Below are 25246 nucleotides of genomic sequence, written 5' to 3' on the forward strand. Positions count from 1 at the left end.
TTTTTGCTCATCAGATGAAGTTACTTCAGAGGGTTTCATGTTGATTGTGGAATGGACCGAGTTGTTATATTTATGTAGAAGTTCTGGAAGAATATTAATCCATTTATAATTACCTTGGAGTGTAAATTGTTTATACATAAGATTTTTTAGGGTTTTGTTGAATCTCTCTACAATTGAGGCCTTGAGATCACTGTAACTCGAATAATGTTGTATTGACTGGCTTTTAATAAATTGTTGAAACACAGAATTATAAAATTCTTTGCCATTATCTGTTTGCAAATAGCGCGGTGATCTTCCACTCTGATTGATGATTGTTCTGATAGCTTCTGTAACATATTTTCCAGTCTTGGATTTGAGTGGCACAGCCCAGGCAAATTTTGAAAATGTGTCTATTACAGTTGGTAGATACTTGTAGCCCTTGTTGATTTTGTCTAAGTTTTTCAGCTGTCCACTTGCCATTTCAATCAAGTCGCTCTGCCATAAATCATCTATGCCCTTTGTGACTACTGGCAGTCTCTTAAAATTATGTCTGGCCTGTCTGTGTAATTCATCAACAATAATTTGTCTAGACATAATATGTAAACAAGAATATTGCAACTATAGGGTGTTCAGCAGCTGATACTACAGGATTTTCTAAATATAATTTGTCCCCTATTTGTATTTTAAATTCCAAAGAGCCATCATCTTCAACATAAGATGTTTCTAATGTATTGGGATCTGTAAAATCCTCTAATTCTACACTGGTGATTTTCACTTTGTTATCAGCATTTGTTATTGATAAGGTAGGGTAGTGGTGTGCCTGTGGCTGAAGCCAATATTTGATTTTGATTGGTCTCAATGTGCCCCCAACAAAAAATTGGTAATAAAATTGTGCAGGGGACAGCATATATATTTTGCCACCTGGTGTAAATGGTGAATCATATTCTTTGTTGGGGATGCTGTACAATTCAAGAATTACTGTATGTTTAGGATTTTCAATTATGCCAGTTATTTCTTTTTCTGCTGTGAGCAATCTGCTTGTTACAGATTCAAGGTGCTCATTGATAGTCCTAACAACATCATCATGGCCTGGCTTGATTTTTATGTCCACAACAAGTTTCTTGTATTGTTGCACAATTTCTTGTAGCTGGGTGGCAAAAACAGACAAAGCATTTGCTTGATTGGATTCCATGGTCCCTAGCTGTTGCTTGATATTAGCTACAATTTGCTGTAAATTTTCAACAACTGCCAATTTTGAATTTTGAGCAGTAAGATCATGGACTTGTCTTCTGATATCCTCAAACAGGGCGTGCAGTTCATTAATATGTTGATTGGTTGGAAGAGTGGCCACTGTCTGAGTGAGTTGTTTGATCTCTGCCTGGATATTCTTGATATCTTCTGATTTCAATATGCGATTCACTGCTCTCTTAATATTTTTAAGTTCCTGTGATGTAGGTAGATTTGATACAGTATTTTGCAAAAATTCAAGTGCAAATTTCACATTGTTTAATTCAGAAGCATCAGCCACATTTTGCATAGCATTTTGGAGCAGGACTATATCTGCCTGAGAGGGTCTTGATTGTTGTAAAATTTCAAGTTTTGTTTGGATATCATCGATCAAGTGATGAAAATGAGATAGCTCAGATTCAGTGTTGAGGTTTTCAAGCTTTGTGATTTGTTGCTGGACACTGACAAGGGTATCTACAATCCCAGGCAAGCGAGATTCTTGTACATTTGTCAAATCACTTTGCACTGCTGCTATTGTACCCTCAAGATGGGTTATGGTACTTTGAATTTTTCCAAAATCTTCATATGTTTCAAGTTGCAGCTTAATATTGGCTACACTGCGAGTTATTGCACTCAAAGCATCAGAAGATGGCAAGTTGTTCATAAAATTTTCAAGTGTCTCAATTTTTTCTTTAACCTCGGCTATGGCATTGTTCAGAGGGTCCAGATTAGGTATTTGGAGTGACTGAATCTGTTCCTTTAAAGTGGAAATCACTAGATCAAAATCTTCTTGTGATTTTATGCTTTTGACAATTTTTTGGAGCTGTGTCTGGACATTATTAATCTGCTCTTCTAATTGTTGTTTTAATTGCTCAGAGTTGTTAGCCTGGGTCTTAAATTTGGCTTGAAGAGCTGCTACAGCCTCTTCTAAACTTTGAAAATTATCCAATGTGGCCAAATCAGTATATTTCTGAAGCAGCAATTTGAGTTCAGAATCAATTTTAAGAAGAGGGTCCATGCATTGTGATTGCAAATTTGTAATTTCTAATTGAAGACTGGCATTGAGTGTGGTTTGTAAAGCTTGTAAATCACTTCTTAATTTCTTGACTCTGACATCAAGCATCAAAATCTCATCACTGTGATCTTCATGCCTTGTATGGCCAAATATATCATTAGGCATTTTTGTTTTAGCGGTTATTTATTATTGAATATCTGATTCTTAATTCTATAAAAAAAGGTATAAGCTTGTCATATGATCCCGGGACTTCAATATATAAGCAGTCACCAGCAGAAACAGAATAAACAGTGCCAGAAATCATGTTTGAGTGCTTAATTCTATAAATATTTTTCCCTATTGAAATTTTAACATCACCCTCAGGAGTTGTAATAAATTGCAATTGCCCACCCACAGGTAATTGGTAATGATTTAAATTATTGTTAAATATGTACAATGTTTTGCCAGTTTCATCATCAATATCTGTAAGTATGCTGTTCAAATGAATAATTAATAAACCACTCAGTTTAGATATTATATCAGAAGAGGGTTGTGATGTTGGCAGCTCCATAATAGCCTGTTTTTTGAACCCAAATAAGTTCATAGGCATGTTTATTTATTTCAAATCATGATCTGTGTTTGGGCATTGATTCCCACTTTTCAAATAACAATGACCCCATGGTAGAGTATGTATTCCACATGACAAAATGCATCTCTTATCATCATGTGGGTCCAGAGCCACTTTTCTTACAATATTGCTAGTCAATAAGTGATCTTCACTCTGAATTCTGGATTCTGATGTTCTGATTGTGCTACATGATTTGAGGCAATTTTTATAATCTTCAAATTCAAGCTCTTTTTCCACAGTTACTTTGCCAATGCATTTGACCTTTTTGGCAACAACACCACTACATGTTTTAAAACTGTACATCTTGGCCCTTAACCCAGAAAATGCCACAATAACATCACCAAGTGTCTCATCTTTTAACTTGCCAGGCACCTTTTTGTTGTGGTGTTGAATCTTTGTATGTTCACTGGTATCAAAGTATTTAAACAATTCAGGCTGGGACATATCTTGATAAACATCTTCTGTCCGAATATCAAGAACAAAACTATCCGTGTCCATGTACATCAATTTTACACGATCAATATAAAAAGGCTTCAACACATCATAATACAATTTTAACATATGTAATTTGGCCAATTCCAATATCACAGCCCCTACATAAATAGGTTTATCAAACTTAATCTTTGTTTTTTTCATGTTGAAAAGTGCCATATTTTCATCATAAATTCTTCTATAATTGAAATTAGGCTTTGCAACCAATTTTTTGCTCAGGCTGGGGTCAGTAATTATTTTAACATCGGTATGTTTTCTGACATTTTCAATAGTTTTGCCATACACAGAATTGACCATCAATTTAAACAAGGCCTTATCAAATTGGCTTTTTGCAGATGTTCGAAGCTCTGTGTTTGTATCAATATATGGCTTCAACCATTTTAAGTGCCTGAACCTCAAAACTTTTCCAATTTTGGTCACTTGAACACCATGATGCATCAGGAACTGGAGGTTTTTGTAATATATGACATAACCCTGTTTTGGCTCCAGTGTCATCATCAATTTCTTCTGTTTAGAGCCAGGTGAGCACTGAACCTCGGGAATTGGGGCAGATCAGAAAATTTGTTGTGCAAATTATCTGGAATTGTCAGATCAACCTCTAAGAAGAGGCCATAATTACTGTCATCAAAATTCTTAAGATCTTAAATATTGAAATCTTCAACCCATTCAAGCCCTGCATATGGCAGTTTATCCATCATGGCATAACCATAGAGGCTGTTGGCATCTACATACAGTATATAATTTGATGGCCGTGCTGGATCATAATCAGGAATATATTTGTTATTAGCTCTGGCATATCTCTGAGAGCATTGCACCATGCCTCCTCTTATACATTGCTCCATAAACAAGTACATATCTTGATCCTGGATCAGATCCAAATGCATTTTAGTGTTCAAAAACATTGAAGACCATGCTAGGCCCGGAGCACTGTAAAAATACATTGGATCCAGCTTATAATTTTGCATAGAAGATTTTCAGAATGCTTGAAGTATATCAGCTAAGAGGGTTACATCAAGTTTTAAATAAGCCATGTGATAATCTCCAAATGTCTGGCATTTTAAATTGTTCCACATCAACTGGGCATGGTAATAATCATCATCAGTAATTCCAGATCCTCTGATTTTGCTGTAAAACTGTTGTTTTGGTGGCAGAGCACACTCATCAAATTTAGAAAAATCTGTAACATAATCATATGGATATACACCCTTTCGCCTAATTAATTTCAGGTCCTGATTTGGAAACAAAGCACATGTGATTTTGAATTGATCATCAGATAATTGAGTGGCCAGTGTAGCCAGGCTAGCCGATAAAATTCTGTAAGAATCAAGAAATCTTAAGTGAATAGGAACACCATTAACTTTAATTATTTTGCTAATAGCAATATATTTCTCATCATTTTCAGCTAAAATATTTAAATTCTGCTTGTCAAACCCCTCATATCTGATCAAATGATGGAAATCATAATTGGATGCTCCATGGCAAAATATAGGGATAAATTTTGGTCTCTGGATCTTAATATTACAGCTATTACACAGGGCCATTTTGAATTTACCATCTGTATGAGAATGGTGTTTCACCTTGATTTTTGTATCTGAAAATTCAGAATCACATACCGGGCATTTTTCTGCATTGTTGAAATCTTCAATCTGTTTCTCTGTTAAAAGCAACATGGGTTTTGATTTTAATAAGATACTAGATGCTATGTCATGGCACTCATTTTCTATTCTATGTGCAAATTTTTTGATGGCATCTGGTCCCATGTATGAATATTCTTTACTAACAACACCATTCTGTACAATCACATAATAAAAGCTGGAAGGTTCATGTAGCTGGTATGGTGTAATTGAAGAGTCTTCAGGATCTGGATTGCAGAATGCAAGAGGTTTGAGATTTGATTCAAAATCACAGACTATATATGCTGGGTGTTCCAACAAGGCTTCAAACTTATTGAATTTGGCATTTTCACTTGGCATTGGCATCACCATATGAACAGGTTTATAGTTGCCACAGTATTTTAAATGTTCAATTTACTTGTTTTTAGCAATTTCTGCATTTTTTTCCCGAACCCCATTCACCATTTTTTGACCATCAAATACACTTAAACAATTTCGGCACAACTTGAATATTCTATTGGATTTGTCTAGTTGTGTTCTGACTAAAGCTTCAAGATTATGTATCAGAGTGTAATGGTGTGTATCATCCCCTTCAATTAAGAGCAGATCAATCGGAACAGCAGAATCATCATCAAATGTACTGATTCTGAGAGGTGCTATCAAGCAATTGCCACGGCCAGTGGAACAAATAAATACATTAATAGATAATTGTTTGCCATTGATATTCCTGGCCTTTTTTTCAATTTTATCAATATTCTGAATAGACATTGGATATTCTAAACCCTCCATTGCTTCATCAAAATCATGTTCATGTTGTTTATAATAAGTTATTCTCTCTGGATTCCTTGAAACTGGAAACAAAGCAGCTAAAATACACCACAAAAAGCATTTATCATCATTATTTTCAATATTAACCACAGCTGTTTTGTTTTTAATATTGGCAGGTAATGGCAGATATGTAGATCCTTGTAATGGGCTGAATTCAGAAATATTAACATATAACTTGTGTGGAGATCCGCATAGGCTCCATCCAGACTCTTTTGCTGCAAATTCAGAGTGTTTAATATTCAATTGATCTATCAAACTGCTTATTATTTTGTCTGAATTTGCATTTGAATATACCGGTACAGTTTCTGTTATGTGGGGCTGTGTAAATTTTGTGCCATTTGGCTTGTTATATTGTGTAAACAATTTGAGGGACAGCTTATAAGAGCCATTTTGTGCATTTAGAATTGCCTGCACATCAGCATTTATACTGTTCAAAAAATTCTTAATGTCACATCTTGGCTCTGATACAAACCGGTAATCCCTTAATTGGCTATTAAAACTGCTATGGATGGGTTCATAGCGTGGCTGCTTTGCAGGTCCAGCATTAACAGGTGCTTCATGCTTCCTTTTCAGACCAGATGTGGATGGTTGTGGGGGCAATGTTGATGACTGTGCAGAGCAAGTATCTTTATGTTTATATGTGAAATATTCCATGCTATATTTTCTATGGCATTTGGGGCATATTTTTGTGGGAGTTCTGTATTTGTCTGGATTACAATTCTTTTGGTGCCTAGCCCAATTGGGGCTGGTTATATTCTTTTTGCATTGATTACAATATTTTTGATTTGGCATTTTTGTTGCTGTTTATTATATACAATTTCTTGGGTTTCAAATCAAAATTCTATGCTTAATAAAAAATATCAGTTGGGTTCAGCAGTGTGATTTGTGTGTGTGTATGTGTGTGTGTGTGTGTGTGTGTGTGTATGTGTGTTAATATTTTTGGCTTTGGTATTTATATAAAATTTCTTGGGGTTCAAATCAAAACTCTATGCTTAATAAAAAATATCAGTTGGGTTCAGCAGTGTGATTTGTGTGTGTGTATGTGTGTGTGTGTGTGTGTGTGTGTGTGTGTGTGTGTTAATATTTTTGGCTTTGGTATTTATATAAAATTTCTTGGGGTTCAAATCAAAACTCTATGCTTAATAAAAAATATCAGTTGGGTTCAGCAGTGTGATTTGTGTGTGTGTATGTGTGTGTGTGTGTGTGTGTGTGTGTGTATGTGTGTTAATATTTTTGGCTTTGGTATTTATATAAAATTTCTTGGGGTTCAAATCAAAACTCTATGCTTAACAAAAAATATCAGTTGGGTTCAGCAGTGTGATTTGTGTGTGTGTATGTGTGTGTGTGTGTGTGTGTGTGTGTGTGTGTGTGTGTGGGTGGGTGTGTGGGTGTGTGTGTGTGTGTTAATATTTTTGGCTTTGGTATTTATATAAAATTTCTTGGGGTTCAAATCAAAACTCTATACTGGATAATAATTTGTTGCACAGCATGATGCAATATAAATAAACCAGAAATAGGCCACAACTTGGCCACAAGTGGACCGGAAGTAGGCAAACCGGAAGTGGACCGGAAGTGGACAGGAAGTGGACCGGAAGTGGACCGGAAGTAAATATGTGTGTGTGTGGGTGGGTGTGGGTGTGTATGTGGGAGTGGGTGGCTTAGTTTTAAGTGTGGCCAAAAAAAATATCAAGAGGGGCATAATTTTTGACAAGTTTATGGACAACAATCCCACAGAAGTGCCTTTTATAAGTGTGGGCAAATCAATCTGAGGGGCTCATCATTTCTCAGGAAATTCTCGAGGGCATTTTTACAAAAATCTTGGATTAGACAGGGTTCCACACTTGAGCAAAAAGCTCATATGCTCATGTTGAGCTAGTTTTAAGTGTAGAAAATCTGCTTGAGGGGGCCTCATCATTTCTCGCCCTGGTTATAGCATCAATTACACTACATATGTACAGTGTGAACAGTGACAGTGCCAGGGGAAAGTACTTGAGGGGAAGGGCGGAGAAAATATTGTAGAGGGCAGTAACCATAGAAAAACTTCAAGAGATATATTTTAACTCCGTGATATATTCTGTGACCTTACAATGTCACTGACGATGCTAGGACCATCTATGGGCAGTCGACCCGACTATTTCTACAACCTTAGTGACAATGAAGTTCGACCAGTCACAAATATAGGAGTGCGTTGTGAAAGAAGGAGAACACATGCATATGCTGAACATATTTTATTCAGCAGGCTACATGGAACAAAGGAAAACATAAATTTCCGCTGCAACGCAGCAATGTATGGTGTCCACACAAAATAAAACATTTTCGTCCATCTACACGTGACATTGAAGTTCGACCACTGTTAGAGGGGATCCAGTTTACCATGGTGTGACGCCGCCCCGTCGGCAAATAACTGTGGCAATGCGTCGGGACATGCTGCGGACGAGTCGTTCAAGGTATTCCACATCGATGCGGTGCCATTCCTCCTGCAGGCAGGCGATAAGAGCAGCCACTGTCGTGGGTCCCCTCTGTTGTTAAGAACACGCCACACATTCTCAATGGGCGAGAGGTCGGGACTCGATGGTGGCCATGGCAGAGTTCGCACGTGATGGCGAGTCAACCATTCTCTTGTCAGCCGCGCTGTATGAGGCCTGGCATTGTCGTGTTGAAAGATGAGACGCCGCCTGTGGAACAGGTGCCTTCGCACTGTGGGAAGATGCCGCTCCAGTATGCGTGTATAGGCGTGTGAATTCACAATGCCCTCACAGACGTGTAGTGGGCCAACCCCAGATGCCATCATGCATCCCCATACCATCACTGACGCAGGTTTCTGTACCCGACGTGCATAACATTTTGCTTCATTCTGTTCCTCCTTCCGACAAATGACTGTTTTCCGTATTTTCCCGTACACAACATTGAAAATGGATTCGTCCGTCCACAAAACCCTGTTCCACTGCCGAAATGTCCATCCTCGGTACATTCGTGCCCACCGTAGTCGATTGCCTTTGTTCAACATGGAAAGGAAGGGTTTACGTTTCGCCTTATACACTCGGTAACCGCATCCCTGTAGGTAACGGCGAGTGGTTCTGGTTGACACTTCAATATGAAAGCGTTCTCGAGTCCACAGTCGTAATTCGGCCACAGAAACATGATTGTTGGTCTGGATATAGCGCCTAAATATCCGTAGGTCACGCACGCTCAGCAGGCGTTTTCGACCGGGGGCCTTACCTGGCTCTGTAGTACCCGTATTTTGGTGGTGTTTGATGATGCAGTGGACGGTTGACTTGGGTAAGTTCAGTTAACGCCCTATTTCCCGTTCACTGAGTCCATCCCGTTGCAACTCCACCACTCTTCTCCTCACGGTGTTGTCAATAGGTTTGCCCCTGGCCATGGTGATGATGCACTGCGGTTTCTCGGTGCACAGCACGCGCTTATATACGGCGGACTCCCTTATCGTGTCCGTGACGTCATGCTTCCGTCGAATGCACCACTATCTGGAATTTTCCGTATGGGTGTGGTGCCTGGTCGAAGTTTAATGTCACGCGTATTGTTCCCCGTTTTCGTTCTTTACGTGACCTTGGGTGCAACATGCTGGGATCACGATTCTTGCCTGCTCACACGCCTCCTCTTACACACATGCGTCACTTCTGCGGGTCACCCATTCCACCGCCTATGCCTCTGTGCATTTAATCACGTATTCCATTCTGGTCGAACTTCATTGTCACCAAGGTTGTAGGTGTTTCTCTGTGCACACGCTAGATGGCTGTGCTTGTCAACGAATGCGTCTCACTCATTGCACCCATAAGACACCTTTCTCCCGCTCATTGTACGCAAATCAGACACCTTCCTCCCGTTCGTTGCATGCAAATCAGACTCCTACTTTTTGTCAGGCCCCTCCTTTCTTTGTACAGCAGAAAGAACTAAACCTTACAAATCCGGAAGATGTGGAGTGTATTTATGCTAATTATAACACCATTAAGCCTTGTTTCCATGATTATGAAAAACTAAATATGCTGACCAAGGCAGTAATTTATTTTATTAAAAACATAAACTAAACGTAACGTTTCAACCTTCTAGCAAGGTCTTCTTCAGACTCTGTATCAAGTACAAAAGTAACAAGATACAAGAACAGGGCATTATATATACACAAACATTACTCCCCCCAGACTATTTAGAAAGTTGTTTGGAACTTTCTAGAAGGTGACTTTCACTTGCCAACTGTACTTTCACCTAAAAGGCTAAACACAATTACTTCCATATAAAATGTGGTTGGACTTTTTATCTCACGCTCTTTTTCCTTCATTTTCCATCCTTCTCCTCTCCCCTTTCTCTCTTATCCTGTCCACTCTTTGTAACACCTTCTTCCATTCTTTGTTTAACTTCAGTCCCCCATTCCATTTCATTGTGTCTTCTTCACCTTTCTTCTCTATTTCCTTGGCTTCCTTCCATTTTCTCACTAGCATTCTCTTCTCCCTTCCTATCTGCTTAGCCTCATCCCACTCTATGTCATGTCCTCTTTCTCTCGTGTGTTTAAATATTGCATTTCTCTCTCTCTCTTAAGTCGTACATCATCCCTATGTTGTTTCAACCTGTCTTTCAGCCTTTTTTTCGTTTCTCCTATGTACACACTCTGACACTCTTTACATTTCACTTCGTAGATAATCCCTTCCTCTTCTCTGTTTTCCTTTTCCTTGTTTGCATTCTTCGCTATTCTGTTTTTCAGATATGTGGACGATTGTTTTGGCATATGGAAGGGAACGAAGAGGCAGCTCGACATTTTTGCCAAAGAAATACAAGATGAAGATAGAGGGATATTATTGGAACTTGAAATAGAAGAAGAAGACTAGTTAAGCTATCTAGATATATTGGTGAAAAGGAAGAGAGGAGAAGAAATTGAAACCGCTTGGCATCAGAAGAAGTGTGCAGCAGGGGTATTCTGCCACAAAAGAAGTGATGTAAGTGAGGTGACAAAAATAAATTTTATAAAGAATATGGAGGACAGAATCAAGAAAATATGCATGAAAGAATGTGAAAAAGAAGGCAAAATAAATAGCCTATGGAAACAGCTGGAAAAGAATAGCTATGAGAAGAAGGATAGACTGGACATAAACAGAAGAAGGAAGAAAACGGGCAGAGAAGAATTGAAAGAAAAAGAAAAAGAGGAAGAGAAAGAAAAAGAAAGAAGGTTTGGAATAAGGAGTATGGGTAAGACCACAGAAAAGATATGCAAAGTGCTTAGGAAAGCGGGAATTAAAACTTACAGGAAGGGAGGGAGAAGCATCTTAAGAATAGCGAAGAATGCAAACAAGAAAAAGGAAAACAGAGAAGAGGAAGAGGAAGGGATTATCTACGAAGTGAAATGTAAAGAATGTCAGAGAAACGAAAATAGAATAGCAGAAACGAAAAAAATGCTGAAAGACAGGTTGAAACAACATAGGGATGATGTACGACTTATGGGAGAGAGAAATGCAATATTTAAACACACGAGAGAAACAGGATATGACATAGAGTGGGATGAGGCTAAGCAGATAGGAAGGGAGAAGAGAATGCTAGTGAGATAATGGAAGGAAGCCAAGGAAATAGAGAAGAAAGGTGAAGATGACACAATGAACTGGAATGGGGGACTGAAGTTAAACAAAGAATGGAAGAAGGTGTTAGAAATAGGGGAAAGGACAAGAGAGAAAGAGGAGAGGAGAAGGAAGGAAAATGAAGGAAAAAGAGCGTGAGATAAAAAGTCCAACCACATTTTATATGGAAGTAATTGTGTTTAGCCTTTTAGGTGAAAGTGCAGTTGGCAAGTGAAAGTCACCTTCTAGAAAGTTCCAAACAACTTTCTAAATAGTCTGGAGGGAGTAATGTTTGTGTATATATAATGCCCTTTTTTGTGTATCTTGTTACTTTTGTACTTGATACAGATTATGAAGAAGACCTTGCTAGAAGGTTGAAACGTTACGTTTAGTTTATGTTTTTAATAAAATAAATTACTGCCTTGGTCAGCATATTTAGTATTTCATATTTATGCTAGGAGAAATAAACTTAACAACGAAATCATATTGCACTTACCTCACCACACAAAATTGTTGCTTGCAATGAGCAAGATCCCGAATGGTTGTTAGGCCATACTTCGACCCTAAATGACTTGCTACTTTAAAATATTAATTCATTAAAACATTATCTAAAAATTCAGTGCACCTATCCTACATGATCAGGAGGTATGGGTATTAGCAATGCATATACACACATGTTTGCGTGCGTAAAACAAACAAAAGATTTCGAAAAGTGGTTGCGAAATAATGAGGTGATGTATGGAAACAAATATGATAAAGTAAGAGGTCATTAGGGTGGCAGATGAAAACTACATATGATATCTCATATTCACAGCATTCTTGACAAAATAAACCTTACCTTTCCTTGTAGTATGCAATGAAATTATTACCTGTTGATCATCAGTGGTGGTTCATTCATCACTGTTGTAACCCATTCTGATTTTATAACAGTACAGCCGAAAGTAAAACTCCTTTCAATATACGGGCTTAACAGAACATGAAAAAAGTGTTGTTTTCTGTCCCATTGCAAAACTGAACCAAACGTGCAAAACTATACCTGTAAAATCATACACTGGGAAAAAAAAGTCTGGTTGGCTGCAACAAATCCTAGTTACAGCAACCAAATCCCTTGTTTGTTATACGCGAGCAAAACGTGAAGGTTCAGAGTACAAAATTATTTGATTGACTTAATCTTGTTCATCCAACCAAATCATTTGTTTGTTGTATCTAATTGGGTCTAGTTCTCTGAACAAGATGCTTGGTACCATCAACCAAATCAACTTGTTGGCAGTAAAGGTTATTTTGTTGGAATTATTATTATTAAAAATATTAAAAAGCGTGAAATCCAGGGGACAGGGGGGGATTTCCCTCCACAAACTATTTTGTCCTGCAAAAATCCAATTGGTAAACGAACTTGTTTGTTAGTTTATGAATACCTGATGTGTATGTTTGTGTCCCATATATTTCCTTTTTATCTTCGAAAGTGGAGATGTGATCAGAACCATGCTGGAGCATCCTTTACACCCCCAGTGATATGAGGGTGGATGTGTGCCATAGCTGCTTGTACTAGGACAGATCAAAAAAATTCCTCCCAAAATCACATATCCTGATAACCAAAACCAGGTGGACTGTATGGTAGTCGGACATCCTACAGACTGGACCAACATGTTAAACAAGACCACCGATTACAATGGACATAGGAAATCTACACTTAATGCTCTGTATTTAACTAAAAAAAATGGAACTTTATTTTTGAGACACTGCCTTGTGAATGTTGCAAAGACAGATTGCAATTTCATTATATTTTTTTGCATTATGTTTCGTAAAGGCATATTCACCATAGCTACAAAATCTATATGGTATATTCCATTTCTTCACACTGACATTATAGACAACAAATAATACCTTAAAGTATTATTAACCCTAGAACACTAGCACGTTCCCATATTACAGTGTAACCTAGAACACTAGCATGTTCCCATATTACAGTGTAACTAGCACTACATAAATTTTACTTACATGAAGCAATCTATTTTCAACACAACCTCTACATCATGAAAACAGTGTGATGATTCCTTTTGAAAATCAACTTTTGTATATTCCTTATATTGGGGTTCTATTTTTCATTTTTAAAAGTATAAACATGGTTTTATTAATTCTAGTTTTTGGACTTCTAACCACTGTTAACTAGAATGAATAAATCACCACTGATTAGCTACAAAGAAAAATGGTTTTATTAAACATATAATATTTTAAAAGAATGTCTTGATTGTCAAGCCAATATGTACATTAAGAATGAAGGTGAAAAGTTCAAACAATGAAAATTAAACAAAAAAATATTCATAACACTGTAAATAAGGAACGAATGCAATATTGTAATCCTGCAAGAAAATAGTGCATACTTCTAAAATTTTTTTCAAAATCTAGCTATCCAAGTCGAATTTATGAATGTCAAAATTATGTGAAAGATTTTTCTCGTTTTACTAGAGCCACGCAAAATTAACATACATTGTACAACATAACACACAAAATAAAGATGATCAGCACTTACCTTCTTCTTATTGCAATCATGTTGTCTAATGACTAATAAAGTATTCTATTCTATTCTTTATTTCTGACAGACTGGTCGAGGCACTGCTAGGTTGAGGGACGTGTATCTGAGAGGTAGGGAAGGGAATTGAGGGAACACCACATGTAAATTTTACGTACACTAGTGTTCTAGGGTTAAACCATTCGATTTATGGAAAAAAATATAAATCAGCCCCATTGTTGTGTTCAAAGATAAAATGCAGGTCACCCTTTGTCACACAGGCAGTGTGGTGAGATTGTTTCCAATGGAAAGAGCCAACATGTGGTCGGAAGTTATTAAATGTTAGCAAGGTGGGTGGTTTTGGTTATTTTTGCTTGAACTTGTGCTTGTTGATATTTCATGATGTGTTTTGGAGCAGCAGTAGTCAAGTAGTTGCGAAGCACATGGCAAAGTGTCATCAGGTCACAGACCTATCACATCACACACAATACATACACAATGGTGTCTCGCATAATGAACGCAGTCCATTCCAGGACAGCATGTATTAAGTGGCACACTGTGTTAAACCAGTTTACTACAGGAATCATTTTAGTCTGTTCCCAAGCCAGGTTCAAGACCTGGAAACATCATAAAAAAACTAGTAGAGGAAATACAGAACACACCACCAAGGCAAGAATGTTGAAAATGCTATGAATTTACCAAAATATAAGTTGTAGAAAATACAGTATGTACTGTACAATAGTTCTAGCCTGTGTGCACACGTTCGTTATGCGGGATGTTAACTGTGTGAGCAACCTCTGTATTTTAAACATGCATCGTAATATTGAATGAATGATAGAGAGAAAGGGTAAAAAAGTATGAATACTTCTTTAATGATATGAAGTTTCTCAATATATTTAAAGTTGGATTTTCTTCCACCATTTCACTACTCCAGTGCACAAGTATACAAAAAAATATTAACACAGGGGGATTTAATGTTACAGCAGTTGCACTAAATTGCTGTAAAAAGTAGTCGAACTACAATTTAAAAAAAAACATTTTAATATTATATCATCATTGATATATGCATGAGAAATAATTAAGGCACATATTAGTGTTCCAAAATGTCTGTGAAACTTGCATGCATTTTAGAAACTTCTTTTACACCTGTGAGCACAAGCAGTTAAATAGGTGCCACAATGCTTAAAAAAACATACCACACAAGCAATTTAAGAGTACCAAAATTCTTCCTGCACATGTAGCAATTAAACATATTGATGTGGAACAATAATATTTTTATTAGGAATAATCAAGTATCATGAATTTTTTGTGTTCATACCCACAAATACACTACATATTAAAACATTTTTGTTCACATATAAAAAGTTCTTCTGTATTAGATTTCTGGAGACGTTCAAAGGATGAAGTACAACAGTTGTTAACGTAAATATTGATTCAATGTTCCATATCCTCCTGAATCGAAACATGTCTGGTTACTTTTTCAGCTGGCAATTCATCAAAATAGGAATTTAAAAAAAATCCTCGACTGTTTGAAACAGATAGTGCTCTCCAGTGGATTCACGGAAGGTGTTATTTGCTAACAAATAAAGAAAAATATAATAAATAACAGAGTTAGCTGGTTGGTTGGTTCATCAGATCAATTAGAATTATAAAATTCTATGACCATCAAACATGTTGAAAAACATTCTGAACTTACCGGTAAAAAAATATTTGCTGCAGAATGTATTGTCAAAATAACATCTGTAAAGTATAGACAGTGGTTCGAATCCCAGTTAGGGCTAGTCCCAGTTAGTCCATGTGGAATTTGCAACTTTTTTTGTATTTATTTAACCAAAACCGTTTTCAAATTATCCTCTTCCGCTTGTATGTGCAGTGGATGTACGAGTGTTGCTCGGCAAATTAACCATGACTATTTCATTGATTTCTTTTCTCTTGCACCCTGAGTGTTTTTAAGCTGGGGTTTCACCTGGTGGTTGCAGTGTTTGTCAGCAGCTTGTTTGGCATGTTGTTTCAATGTTGTTTCTTGAAGGTCTCATTGTCTAAAACAAAGAATAAACACATTCGAGGAAAATTTGCTTGGAAATACTTATATATCACACTCAGTGTCAGCGATTAGGTGGGGGGCAGTTGCCCCCCCTTTCCATCACTTTTGCCCCCCCGCACTATGCTAAACCTTATCCATACTGTCTTTGACCCCCCAGTTGCCCTCCTGGTTTTGGAACCCAATTGCCGCCACTGATCACACTGTACATATTGCTTGCATTGTAGCTTCTTTCTTATAACTTACAGTTATTACAAGCAAATGAACATATTTCTTGTCATAAAGTTTGGAGACAACACACACACACACATTCTGTGTGAGACACTTACATTGCAATCAATGTGTTAATGCTTGCAATTACAAAGTTGTAAGAAGGAAGCTTGAATAATACTTAAAATGCAATATTTTACATTTTCTAAGTGAACACGATTTGTGCAATACCATCCATGAGGGGGAAATTAAAGTTACTCTCACTCTCTCTCTCTCTCTCTCTCTCTCTGTGTGTGTTTGTGTGTGTGTGTGTGTGTGTTTCTCTCTCTACGGTTGTTAAATAGAATAGGAAAAATATGTGCTTATTTATCTTGTGCTTTATGATTGGTAATGATGCATGAACATCATCTTTTGAATCTGAAAATATGGTTCCAATATCGTACTTAGGCAATTCATTCCCAACATTTTATCCAAGTAAAATTTGAAATAAAAAATAAAAAAATCATATTCTTGATAAACACAAATACTTAATATTATATAGGCCTGCTGGTAGTTTCCGATTAAGGTATTTTGTCCACTGTACAACTATTCATGAATATTTATGTAATTACCTGGGGGCATCAAAAAGTTTTGCCTGTTGAGGTATAATTTGTTTAATAATGGAAAGATTGAAACATTGATCATGCATATAGTTTGCTTGTAATGTCCTCTACTCAAGAGTTACACTTACACATAGTTCCCATCTCATTCGATGCATCTGAGCAAGCGTTCTACCAGGGCCTCAAAAGAAGTTTGGAAAAAATCCACAGAACGCTCCCTGTCCCACCGTTTACGAATGTGATAACATTATGAAACTATTACATCATAAAAATATAGTCAGGAAATAGCAATGGAAATACTGTATACATCAGCAAAAAATAGGAAAATGAAGCTCCTAGGAAATATAGATGTGTGTAGCACCCAAATCAACAACAGAAAAGCATAAATGTTTGATTTGTACAAAGTATTGAGCAGTTTAAATTGTTCATAAATCTATCAACTTATTTGCTTACAAATAAATTAGATAAGTGCTGACCAATATACGTACATCCCAGTTTCTGCTGTAGCACTGCCTAATGCTCCAGGTATTGTGGCAATGCTTTAGCACCTCTGGACATGGTTCATTGCTTTGGCCAGCCAGGACTACCTGTTTTATTGGTTGTCTATAAGATATACAGAAAACAAGGAAATATTAATTTACAGATTCCACTCCAATACATTTCTGAACTTCGGTAATGATGCAAATAAATTTAAAATATTTTATTTTTGGCTAAGCTCATAATTCCATTGATTCCTGTCATATTAATTCTTGAGTATTTCTCAGCAATTTAAATAAAGCTAAATATATGCTAGAATGAATGAAAGTTTTTAAGCAGGCTAATCGAGAATACACAGGAGTAGGTTAAGTGATTAGGCTTAGCCTTCCCCCTCTTCCCAAATTACATTTTATTATTATTATTATAAATATATGATTTTATTATGATTTGATTCACACATTTCAACCACAAATTATGCAGCTCCATTGTACAAGAAACATACCATTTCGGAATACATTCTAACTACCATAACTCCATAAGTTTAAAACTTCTGATATCACCTTTATGTAGTATATGTGTATGTGTGTGTGGGGGGAGGGTACAACAAATTTTCAAACTTGACTAGCTACTTTCACAATTTAACTGCGTAACATACTAATCACAGGGATTTTTCACAGATTATATATATATATATATATATATTTGCAAAAGTCACACTGAACCTAACAACCAGAACAAACACGTATGATTGTTCATGCAAACCATAAGTAACTACATTACTTATGAACAAAAACTGAACCTGTATCCAAGTTCCTAACCTAATCATCATTAGATTAAGAAATAAATCTTTTGTCGTGAAGACCAAAGGAAATACTACTTTCGGGCCAAAGCGTTTTTTTTTTTGTTTTTTTTTTTACAATTTACCCCTTACAATTGCATTTGTATCCGAACGTGTATACATTTTCGTAATACCAGTGACTTTCATCTATTGCCCCCCCCCCAAAAGGAAGAAATTCAGAAACTGCTATTCACATAATTTTGTGCCTCTCTTGAATTTGATGCCTTTCTTTACAATCCTGGCAACCCTGCGCTACCAGGTATTATCGTTGCTTCAGCTGTGTTCATGTCGCTTACTTCTGATTTTAATTCGGTGCTAAGATCACGGATGGAATGAGGTAGAACATCAACGATTTTTGTGACAAAAACTTGGAAATATCCGAGTAGGCACAGGGAACATAATGGCATACTATCACGATGCACCATTTTCATGCGCACAAGATTAAAATACTTATTTTGTGGAAAATTGATCAGTGAAAGAATAAAAATGCAATAAAAATTTCAAAACTTCATTTCACGCTGTTTGACCTTTTTAACATAACAATGTGTTTAACCCTCTGAACCCTCTCAAGAAAATGAAATATTTTTTGCATGTTCCCTTGCTTTTAGCCTGCAGAAATGTGTTATTTTGAAGAAAAGTACACCTGTTAATTTAACATGAAGCAGAACAGCCTGAAAGTTTCATGCAAGTGAATGTAGCACCCAACACGACATATCACAACAGCAGTTATAATATAACATTGTTACATTAGGAGGGTTAGGTATGGGGCTGATAGCAATTTTCGATGTGTTTTTTAGCTATTTGAGTGAGCACACAACCGGTTTTTACTCATAAAAACTGGCGGAACAACCTTGCCATGGCAAGTTGTTACTTACACTGACCATATTTTGGGATTAAATGTCTCAGCTACATGTGTTTTCCGCATGTTTGAACCAATTTTATATTACATAAATGGTCGAAATCTGTCGTTTAAAAGAAAACACAAAGTAATTCTCGACGGAGTACAGTGAAACAACTGACCCCATAATGTAAAGAGATGCAATATACGATAGAAACCAACACGGTACACGTTGCACTGCTACGTTAGTAATTAGCTTACAATCAAAAGGTAAATTATTATAAAAAATATATTAACTGTTGGAAAATGCCTGGTCCAGATCATCTAAGCCGAGGATCGAACACAGATCGACCGTATGGTAGTCAAGATGCTATATTGACTGAGCTATTGTGCCTGTGTTAACGTAAAACACGCTTGCAAAACTTGTAATGTATTGTAGCTATTTTATATTCAGCATGATCAGATATTACATATTTTCTACGTGCATAAGAATTACAAATTAAGATACGAGACAAAACCACCTCAAAATTTTGCATTGAACTTCTACGCCTGTATTTATATATTTCTATGATTTACATTTCCTACTTAACATCTTTAACATCAATAATGTTACACTTACCAGCAAATGTACGTATTAGTGTTTCAAATCTCCACGACTTTAAGGTACTCGAAGCGTACGGGTTCGCAGATCCGCCATGTTTGCTCTTGTCACACTTGCCAGTACAAGTATCACGTTGTTTTTGTTCACGGAACAAAATATTTCTTTCGATGTAATGGACAATGTTTCAATGGACAATACTAACGTCAAACTCATATGTTTGTTAAGAGAACTCAACCAAATGGTTTATGTGAACAGTCACTCTGTAGGTGAAACGAAACCTTGTTTGACCGTAAGAAATTTTGTGGAACCAAATATATTTTGTATCTGGAACTAATCCTTTCTCTCAGTGTACAACCTTGCCCAATGTTGTAGTTTTGCCAGTGTCACCCTGGTACTTTTTCATATAAACAGGATTCACCCTGTTCTACAGAATGACAGTAAACAATGAGTATACAAATTTCCAAAACAAAATATGTTAAACGGAATGTAGCAGTTCGTTGTAACTAGTTACATGATGGCGATGACAATGTACATCAATTTCTCGCTATGTAAAATAGCACAGCGTACGCTTCCCATCACCAAAAAAAACAAAAACAGTTTGAGTATATTTATATGTAGATACACGTACACACACAGTCAGCAAGCTCGAAACCGAACGAGTTAAGTGGTTTACTTTCGGAACTCGTTACCGAGGTTCCCGTGTTTGAGACGAGGCCTGGACATAGATATTATCACTCATCTTAATCGATATGATTAGCTCTAGGTGGTAGAAAAGCGACGATATATAACAAAATTAGAAAACACACACTCGTACATACATACAAATATACTTTGTTCTAAATTATGTTCCTATGAAATGTTATCAGTTTTCTCATTTGAAAGTAAAATTGAAGGAACAAAGAAAGAACTATATTTTGCCTTCAAAATAGTTATAAATTTACAGATAAACAATTTCATGTACAAGGATTATATATTTTCATAATTAATTTTAGTTGTTACAAGTTTGCAACCGTAAATTTATTCTATAAAGCAATAGCACATCAGTGCTTAACGAAATTCTTCATTTACAATATTTAACACAACGAACTGTAAAAGATAGTATACAGTTTTCTGACTGAATCGTTCTTTCTTATTCCATGTAAAATGTTACCTTGCCCTCCAAGAACATTTCAAATTTTATGTAACATTAAAAAGTACTTAAATACAATATTGTTGAAAGTAAAATGCAATCTCTACCGTTCTGCATGATCTAACTTTATTTTTCAAATTATCCAAGAAGAAAAAAATGCGATACAGATAAAAATATTATTCAACAATTGAAACTTACTGTGAATTAGTAAAGTATTATCACATTTCTTATATAAATGCTATCTAATAACATGTTATGAGTAAGAGTTCCGTATGCAAGATAATTTTCTAAGAATATTACTTACATGAGGATGCGCAAAATGTTTGTAAGATTGGAATTTCGTCTCAAATAATTTTTTAAACTTTGCACAGGGGTTCGGATTCCTGTTTAAACTGTACGTCCAGTCCCGTTTACCCTATCTCTGCATAAAGTAGACTTTAAACAACAACAACAACAGCAACACGCACACACATACCATCACACAAATACTATGTTCTTTGCTTGTGCTCTTCGCTACGGACCTAAAATATACGTCGGAATTTCAAATGATACAACCACAAATATTATCCTTTATTCAACGTGTGAAACTACCCACATCAGACTTTACATCGCATGTTTCAGTATCCGGAAATGCTGGACGTAAATCGCATAAAGAACCTCAAACTAGTCTTCACACAAAGTATTTAAATCCATTGCGAAACATTTCAGATAAGAATAATATTGTTCTTTTCCATTGACCGTATTTTCTATTCAAGGTGAATTTGCTAAAAGGACCATGTCAAGAAATTTAAATATGTAAATTTTACTAGTAAATGCATTTAAAATGCACGAAACAACAGGGGAGGAGAAAAATAAACCTCAAGAATAAAGAAAAATGCAACAAAAACTGTTAAAAATACTGACAAATAAACTATAAGCCAAAAAAGGCCGAAAGATGCAAAAAAAATGTAAAATAGAAAGTGTTTTCAGGCTCTAACTGAAGTTAAACTGACATGATATCAGGATTAGCATTGTTTTTAAGGGTCAGAAAAAAAGTTGGTTTTTCATTAACTCCCGTACCCTAATTACCAGGTATCCAAAAAAGTTCGCCGCTGGAACGAAAAGTGAAAGTCAAACGGCATGTGTCGGCAATCCTGTCTTGATGACATCAGAAGTTTACATTCCCGGTAACCGTCAGTCAGTGCAGAGTTGGGAGGCGTGTCGGTCGCATAGACAGCAGGTCTGTAGAAACTACAATCCTGAAGGGAACATGTCAGTGTCAAAGGACGTTTTACGGCCGTGTTTACTGTATGAGTTCAAATTTGGCAGCAAGGCTGCAGCCGCTGCTCGAAAGATATGCTCCGCGTTTGGAGAGGCATCAGTGAGTGAGCGCACAGCGCGAAAGTGGTTCAGTCGATTTGCATCGGGCGATGAGAGCCTCCAGGACAAGCCTCGAGCTGGACGCCCCGCCACTATCGACGAAGCCCTGCTGAAGGAGCCCATCGAGCGTGATCCACAGCAAACGTGCAAAGAACATGCACGAGGGTTTGGAGTGTCGGAGGAAACCATTCGATTGCATCTGCACAACCTCGGGAAGACTTGGAAGCTCAATAAGTGGGTTCCTCACGGTTTGTCCGAGGAAAACAAATGGCAGAGGCTCACCATTTGCGCATCATTGCTGTCACGTCACAAGAAAGCCCCATTCCTGGACCAGATATTGACATGTGACGAGAAATGGGTGTTATACAGTAACCGCAAAAGAAAACATCATTGGTCGTCCCCTGGTTGTGTTGCATTGACCCCCAAAGAAAACATTCATGAACAGAAGGTACTGCTCTGTGTTTGGTGGACCAGCGCTGGTGTTGTGCACTTTGAATTGCTAGAGCATGGCAAAACCATCACATCGGAGGTGTACTCGTCCCAGTTGCAAAGGGTTGCAGCTGCACTGCGTCCGAAGCAGCCAGCACTAGTCAACAGGAAAGGAGTAATCCTTCTTCAAGACAACGCTAGACCTCATACGGAGAAAGCGACCAAGGAGGTAATCAACACACTTGGTTGGGAAATTTTACCTCTTCCTCCTTATTCCCCGGACATTGCCCCATCAGACTTTCACTTGTTTTTGGCCATGGATAACCATTTGCGTGAGCAACAGTTCCTAAACCGAGATGATGTCACGCAGGTCATAGGACAATTGTTTTGCTCCTAGGGACCAGAACTTTTACAAATGCGGGATTTATAAGCTTGTATCTCGTTGGGATAATGTAATTGAAGCTGAAGGAGCTTATTTTTCTGAATAAAATACATTTGCCAGAAATTACAGTGTCTTTATTTCTCACTGCAAAATACGGCATGAACTTTTTTGGATACCTGGTACTAATTATGTCCATTGAAAAATTGGAGGTAAGGAGGCGGCTTAGTTAAAGTTTTCTTGCTGAGGGATCATATCGTCCCATATCTCCACTTTATAATAGTCTACAGAAAAAAATCAGGTTCATATTTCGAAAACGACGTGCAGTTTTCCACCACGAACATATGTTTTTCTTAGTTTGAAGTTCGTTAGGATGCATTTGTAAGATATTCCATTGTTTTAATTTTATACATACTTTATATTTTATACGTATAATATCCCTTTCCTCTCTCTTTTCCTACAGTTCTTGGCAAGAAGCTTAAGTTTCTTGGCAACAGGGGTCTGGTTCAAATGACTCCTTTTCGCTCTCCTGTTCCTACTTTAAACGAACAAAAAAAAAACTTCGTAACTAAACGATTGCTTGTTCAAAGCACGGAATTTACAAACAATTTACAAATTATGACAAAACACCTACAGAAATGTTCATCATTTTTCCCTTTCAGCGTTTCTCTTTTTTTCTGAATTCGTTTCCTGATAAAAGTTGCCATCAGGAAATTATAGACATGACATTATGTGTGAAATGGCTTCTTCAAACTGGTACCAATTTTTAACATGAGCTACCTGGAGAAGAGGTAGCTTCTGTCTATTTGCACATTCGCACGTGCACACCCAAATAAATCTGTAATGCAAATCATTATTATTATTATTGAACTCTATCTCCTTCGAAATATCAAGTGTTCCCACGCCGCTCCACCAAGTCTGCGATCCGTGATATCAACTCGCGTAGACCAGGCGACGATCAAGGCTGCAACACAATGGTAGCTTTGCTCGCTATGACGCCGTTGCAGCAGTCGCGTAGAGGACGCTGATTGGATGTTTTGACTTGAGCGTCGTATGAGGGGAGGTTGCATCATTTAGGAAGGCTGTGAACGCAGCGATCTGTGTGCGAGGAAATGTAGTGTTGCAAACCCATTCCATTGGAGATCGTATGACGCAGTTGATGCAACCCATACATCATCGCAAATTGAGGATTTTTTTTTATGAAAGGAAATTTCGTTAGTATATTGTCCCGAGCATAACAGGAGAAGAAAAGGAGGAAGGAGGAGGGCAACTGAAACAAAAACGGCTGTTTTAAGGATGACTTTGCTTCGTGCATCTTGGTCAAAATGAACGGCCTCTGTGGCGCAGTAGCCGAAATATCATTCCATGGGGAGGGAGCGTGCATCAAATAGTCAGCTGTTTTGCATTGTGTGGCTGTTACTGCATTACAAAATTATTTAACGCTGTCAAAAGGTCGTTCCTGTTTCAGTACAAAGTGTTTGATTTTATGGTGAATAGGGAAACTGTACATAGCAAAAGCAGACATAACGTTATTGAATTTTTGGAGGGAAGTTAACTACAAATCCTGTAGCAACTGAAGTAATATATGGATACGGCGGAAGGTAAGAAAAATTCTGAAGTACGATTACGAAGCAGGGCAACGTAAACTTAGTGATTACTGTCATTTGCTTTAACATTTAATATTCTCTCGACTTGGCTTGATTTGCTTGGTTTGATCAGTCAGCCATTAGAAATAAACAACAGCTAGATAGATGACAACTGATTTCTTCCATGTGGTAGTTGGATCTGCTTCCTTGGTGTACACCAACGTTATTTATTATTCTCCTTGTTCGTTAATATCAGCAGAGACGGGGAGAAAGATTTTACGAAATATATTGCAAATTAACAATAGTATTGATATTGTAGATCGGTATTTCTATGTTTTGAGTGATTTTGTAAAGTTATTGAATGCTGAATTACATACTGCACAATAACATCGCTCTTCTCGTGATTGGCTGGATAATTTCCGAAATATTTGAAATTTGTAAAAAACATCGTGTTAAGAAAATCATGAAATACTTATAACTCTGTCATAGCCTGACAGATGGATTTACTCGGGCTTCTCTTTAACCCCGCTCGAATTTCTTCCACCTTTTTTTTCGACACACGCTGGCGAGCTCCACCAGATTGTTTTAGGACACTGCCGGTTGTTAGAAACTTACTAAACCACAGCGTAATTGATTTAGCACTCGTCTGATATTCCATTGCGTTCCAATCACAGCTTTTGTCTCAGCATACCACACCACTCTTGCGCGTGTTGTTGAACAGTCGCCATTTTTATTTATGTGACCGTGGCGCTGCTTTGTGAACAAACAGACAACTTCAAGTCATAAAAACAAAACTTGAAGATCTGGCCTTTCATTTGTTCTTACAGTTATTTCACAATTCATCGTACTTCGTTCACAGTAATTAATTGAAATTAGGGAGATTTTAACGAAGCACTCTGGAGAATATCCAACATTCGATTCATACGATAATC

At 37.1% G+C, this 25246-nt stretch overlaps 1 long non-coding RNA gene and 1 pseudogene across 1 annotated transcript; one reads left to right on the forward strand and one right to left on the reverse strand.

Annotated features, from left to right (window-relative positions):
- Nucleotides 1-15186: 15186 nt before the first annotated feature.
- LOC145982686 (uncharacterized) lies at nucleotides 15187-19535 on the reverse strand. The gene is made up of 3 exons (XR_014441129.1): nucleotides 19451-19535; nucleotides 17167-17281; nucleotides 15187-15404 (listed from the first exon to the last, which is right to left on the reverse strand). It is a non-coding gene; the product is annotated as an uncharacterized LOC145982686 (long non-coding RNA).
- A 2275-nt stretch (nucleotides 19536-21810) lies between these two features.
- LOC145982687 (histone-lysine N-methyltransferase SETMAR pseudogene) lies at nucleotides 21811-22746 on the forward strand (annotated as a pseudogene).
- The last annotated feature ends 2500 nt before the right edge of the window (nucleotides 22747-25246 follow it).

The sequence above is a fragment of the Lepisma saccharinum genome, unplaced genomic scaffold, assembly GCF_977018435.1.
Source record: "Lepisma saccharinum unplaced genomic scaffold, izLepSacc3.1 HAP1_SCAFFOLD_332, whole genome shotgun sequence".
NCBI lineage: Eukaryota > Metazoa > Arthropoda > Insecta > Zygentoma > Lepismatidae > Lepisma > Lepisma saccharinum.